At 48.9% G+C, this 5000-nt stretch overlaps 2 non-coding genes across 2 annotated transcripts; both read left to right on the top strand.

The window, feature by feature from the left end:
- Window positions 1-1811: 1811 nt before the first annotated feature.
- On the top strand, window positions 1812-3732 carry LOC135122370 (small subunit ribosomal RNA). Its single transcript, XR_010279358.1, has one exon. It is a non-coding gene; the product is annotated as a small subunit ribosomal RNA (ribosomal RNA).
- An 867-nt stretch (window positions 3733-4599) lies between these two features.
- Window positions 4600-4756, top strand: LOC135122361 (5.8S ribosomal RNA). The gene has a single exon (XR_010279353.1). It is a non-coding gene; the product is annotated as a 5.8S ribosomal RNA (ribosomal RNA).
- Window positions 4757-5000: the final 244 nt, after the last annotated feature.

The raw sequence follows: 5000 nt of genomic DNA, 5'->3' as shown, positions 1-5000 counted from the left end.
TTAAGGAACGCGCGGATTAACGGCGGTGATTGCAAGTACAGTAATTGTGAAGCCTAATGTCTCGTTGTCTAATTCGTGGCGCCCGTAAATGGATTAACGAGATTCCCACTGTCCCTAGGTTTTCTTGAAAAAATCGAAATTTATGGTGTTACTTAAATTCAGTTTGAAGCATTAAAAAACATGAATGGCACAATTCGTTTTAAAAAATCAGCTACAGCTATTTCAATTCTCCCTCGTTTTTATTAAAAAAAACTTCTCGAAAGTTATTTCGACATATATAATAAATTTCATTTTACAACATTTTATATATACGTCGATCGTCTTTTATAAAGTAAGGCGTTCTTCCGTACTTAAAATTTTTAAAAAGTGCATGTACGGCGTTCGTCTTTTATAAAGTAAGGCGTTTCTCCGGACTTGGAAATTTTTTTAAAAGTACATGTACGGCGTTCGTCGTTTATGAAGTACGGCGTTGGTTGTTTATAAAGTACGGCGTTTGAAATTTATGAAGTACGGCGTTCGGAATTTATGAAGTACGGCGTCCCGTACCGGGTACGTATTTTAAAATTAACTAAATCGCTATAATAAAAATTCTAACTTACCTCGATTACGTAACACAATGCGGCCGTATTTTTTTTCTTGCGAAAATCCGTGGAAAAATGTTCAAACCGCTCTTTACGAAGAGCCATCACACCGACAGAGCGCACCTCGGACGGGGAGAGGTGTGTCTCGCGCCCCTGCTCGCGTACCACTGTCGCCGCTTCGCAGCGTTTGGCTCCGATCGACGTCAAGCGCGCTATTATAGGTAGCGGAGTGATGTTGTGGCGTGTGAGGTGTTCTCTCGAGATACCGACCAACGACTGCATCCTCTCGCTCGCGTTACCACGGACTGTCTGCGAGTCTTATCCAATACTTTTAAAAGGAATTCGGATTTATGACGAAATGAATTTCGCAGCACGTTCCGGCCGTTCTTCGGTGTCTCTAAGACTGTGCGTTTTTACGTATTCTCTAAAAATGATAGCAGACGCTAACCGCATTGGTTTCTCTCTGTAATAAATAATGTTCAACAACGACATTATTATGTTATTCAGACCGACCCGACAAAAAGAGACGACGATACGTTCACCTTTTTAGAACGAAACGTTGCGATTACTTTTGGTGGTCGTGCCTTTAATGATTATAAGAGCGAACCTTGTATGTGTGTGTGTCTTGTTGATAATTTTGAGAATGTAGTTATCGCACCCGTCGAAAATGACCCGAAGTAGACTTGGCTCTCGGAGCGTTTGCGCCTAGAATTTCATGGAATCCTTGAGTTCCTTCATTGGGTTCGAGCTTGCCTCGAAAGACGGTCCAGCACAGCGAGATCGCGGATGCGGCGGACGTTCCATCGTCGGCGGTCCTTATGCGATCAACCTTACATTGTTGTAAACGGTGGCGTACGTTCGAATTTCACGATTCGTCGTTCGTTGCATCGAACAGCTATTAAATTTGCGTCAACTCCCTACATTCCGAGCGAGAATATATAATATACTCGTAACGTGTGCAGATTCTGTAAAGAATTCGGCACGTCTCACCGTCGCATTCTATCTAGCGAAGAGTGAGGAGAATGTTTGAACTTTTAAACCGGCGCAGGAGGTTTCCTCGCGAAACTTTTCGACCGGTATCGTTATGTATGATATTTTTCGTATATAAAACAACGAAAGAGAGAGTTAAGCGTGGCGTTACGTTCCTACGCGTTCGTTTCGCGAACACGCACTCGCGCTTTCGACGAAAGTGTAGTTTTCAGTTTCGGAGTATCCGAACGAGAACGCAGTTCCCTGGTTGATCCTGCCAGTAGTCATATGCTTGTCTCAAAGATTAAGCCATGCATGTCTCAGTACAAGCCGAATTAAGGTGAAACCGCGAAAGGCTCATTAAATCAGTTATGGTTCCTTAGATCGTACCCACATTTACTTGGATAACTGTGGTAATTCTAGAGCTAATACATGCAAACAGAGCCCCGACCGGAAACGGAAGGGGCGCTTTTATTAGATCAAAACCAATCGGTGGCGGTCTCCGTCATCGTACAACTTGGTGACTCTGAATAACTTTACGCTGATCGCACGGTCTCGCACCGGCGACGCATCTTTCAAATGTCTGCCTTATCAACTGTCGATGGTAGGTTCTGCGCCTACCATGGTTGTAACGGGTAACGGGGAATCAGGGTTCGATTCCGGAGAGGGAGCCTGAGAAACGGCTACCACATCCAAGGAAGGCAGCAGGCGCGCAAATTACCCACTCCCGGCACGGGGAGGTAGTGACGAAAAATAACGATACGGGACTCATCCGAGGCCCCGTAATCGGAATGAGTACACTCTAAACCCTTTAACGAGGATCAATTGGAGGGCAAGTCTGGTGCCAGCAGCCGCGGTAATTCCAGCTCCAATAGCGTATATTAAAGTTGTTGCGGTTAAAAAGCTCGTAGTCGAATCTGTGTCCCGCGCCGCCGGTTCATCGTTCGCGGTGTTAACTGGCGTGCCGCGGGACGTCCTGCCGGTGGGCTTAGCTCGAGAGGGCGGCCCAACTCAATCCCGCCGCGGTGCTCTTCATTGAGTGTCGAGGTGGGCCGGCACGTTTACTTTGAACAAATTAGAGTGCTTAAAGCAGGCTAAAACTTCGCCTGAATACTGTGTGCATGGAATAATGGAATAGGACCTCGGTTCTATTTTGTTGGTTTTCGGAACCCCGAGGTAATGATTAATAGGAACGGATGGGGGCATTCGTATTGCGACGTTAGAGGTGAAATTCTTGGATCGTCGCAAGACGGACAGAAGCGAAAGCATTTGCCAAAAACGCTTTCATTGATCAAGAACGAAAGTTAGAGGTTCGAAGGCGATCAGATACCGCCCTAGTTCTAACCATAAACGATGCCAGCTAGCGATCCGCCGACGTTCTTTCGATGACTCGGCGGGCAGCTTCCGGGAAACCAAAGCTTTTGGGTTCCGGGGGAAGTATGGTTGCAAAGCTGAAACTTAAAGGAATTGACGGAAGGGCACCACCAGGAGTGGAGCCTGCGGCTTAATTTGACTCAACACGGGAAACCTCACCAGGCCCGGACACCGGAAGGATTGACAGATTGAGAGCTCTTTCTTGATTCGGTGGGTGGTGGTGCATGGCCGTTCTTAGTTGGTGGAGCGATTTGTCTGGTTAATTCCGATAACGAACGAGACTCTAGCCTGCTAAATAGGCGTATTTCGACATCCCAAAGGCCCGCCGGTCTCGGGTTCGCCCGTTGGCCGTGCGCGGTTTTTACTGTCGGCGTACAAACAATTCTTCTTAGAGGGACAGGCGGCTTCTAGCCGCACGAGATTGAGCAATAACAGGTCTGTGATGCCCTTAGATGTTCTGGGCCGCACGCGCGCTACACTGAAGGAATCAGCGTGTCCTCCCTGGCCGAGCGGCCCGGGTAACCCGCTGAACCTCCTTCGTGCTAGGGATTGGGGCTTGCAATTGTTCCCCATGAACGAGGAATTCCCAGTAAGCGCGAGTCATAAGCTCGCGTTGATTACGTCCCTGCCCTTTGTACACACCGCCCGTCGCTACTACCGATTGAATGATTTAGTGAGGTCTTCGGACCGGTACGCGGTGGCGTTTCGGCGTCGCCGATGTCGCTGGGAAGATGACCAAACTTGATCATTTAGAGGAAGTAAAAGTCGTAACAAGGTTTCCGTAGGTGAACCTGCGGAAGGATCATTAACGTGTCTCGAACACACGCACTGTCTTTACACAGACACACACACCATCGTCTGATCGTGTTGTTGTTGTCGTGCGAAGTATGTCGCGTCCGTGGACGACGTACACGCTCGATCTAACATCTAAAGACGTCTGCGGCGTAGACGACGGCACGTCCAGCCTTTAGCGGTGCCGTCGCGCGTTTCCGAAGCGCGTTCTCTTCTCTTCTCTCGTCCCACGTGGGGATCGGTGCGAAAGAGGAAACGCGTCTAAGAGACGGCGTCACGCGACGTCCTCGAACTATTGAATCGTCCAGAGTCGGATTAGGCGTCATGCCGATGCGAACTCGCGGCGCCGGTCCTTTACGCGCGTTCGTCGTGCGATCGGGCAGACGGCATTTCGGGCACCTTGATCCGCTAAAGAACCTCAAAGAGTTCGATTCGGATCGCAGGTTTCGTAAGTACGTGCGGGGCGTTTCGTGCGCCTTTGCTCGTCTTCGTTACCGTGGGTTTTAAATGATTTTCGCCCGGCCGACGGGTTCGGCTCGATGCCGCCGTTCTCGTCGAGACGATTCGAAACGTCGTTCGAGACGCTCCTAGGAAGCGCCGTTTGACGAAATCACACCTAGTTTGTTTGGTTAAGTGATCGTTGTGCGGTTGAGCTTCTGCTTTAGAAAAGGAGATCAAGTCTTGCGACTAACAAAAAAAAAAGAGAGAGAGGAAAAGATGGAATTAGTAAGACGACACGTCGTTCGAAAGTTTCTCTTTTCTTTTTTTTTCTTTTTTTATCTTAATAAACAATCGAAACCGAGAGAATTTCGACGCAGAACGTTCCAGGCCGTCGCGAGGCGAGCCGGAGAGAACGTGCGTCTTAATGTATATTCTAAAAGATTACCCTGAACGGTGGATCACTTGGCTCGTGGGTCGATGAAGAACGCAGCTAATTGCGCGTCAACTTGTGAACTGCAGGACACATGAACATCGACATTTCGAACGCACATTGCGGTCCTCGGATAAACTGTTCCCGGACCACTCCTGGCTGAGGGTCGTGTCAATTTCAAAGACTGCTCGGTTCGCCTCGTTTGAGAAAGCGTGGCGTTCGTCGGAGCGAGTTGGATGTTTTTTAGACGCGTGCCGTTGGAGGTCGATGTCGAGACGACTTACGTAACGTTCGTTCGTTTCGAGTACGATCCGGCGTACGCGACATCCGGAGACGCGATAGCGGCCCGTCGGGGTGACGTGTCGGACTTTCTTTTCGAAGGAGTTCGTCGTCGTCCTTCGACGGGCGGATCA

The sequence above is a fragment of the Zophobas morio genome, unplaced genomic scaffold (assembly GCF_036711695.1).
Source record: "Zophobas morio isolate AGI-343-1 ecotype UQ-CSIRO unplaced genomic scaffold, CSIRO_AGI_Zmor_V1 ptg001159l, whole genome shotgun sequence".
Classification (NCBI taxonomy): domain Eukaryota; kingdom Metazoa; phylum Arthropoda; class Insecta; order Coleoptera; family Tenebrionidae; genus Zophobas; species Zophobas morio.
This window is presented reverse-complemented; position numbering and strand designations above follow the sequence as displayed.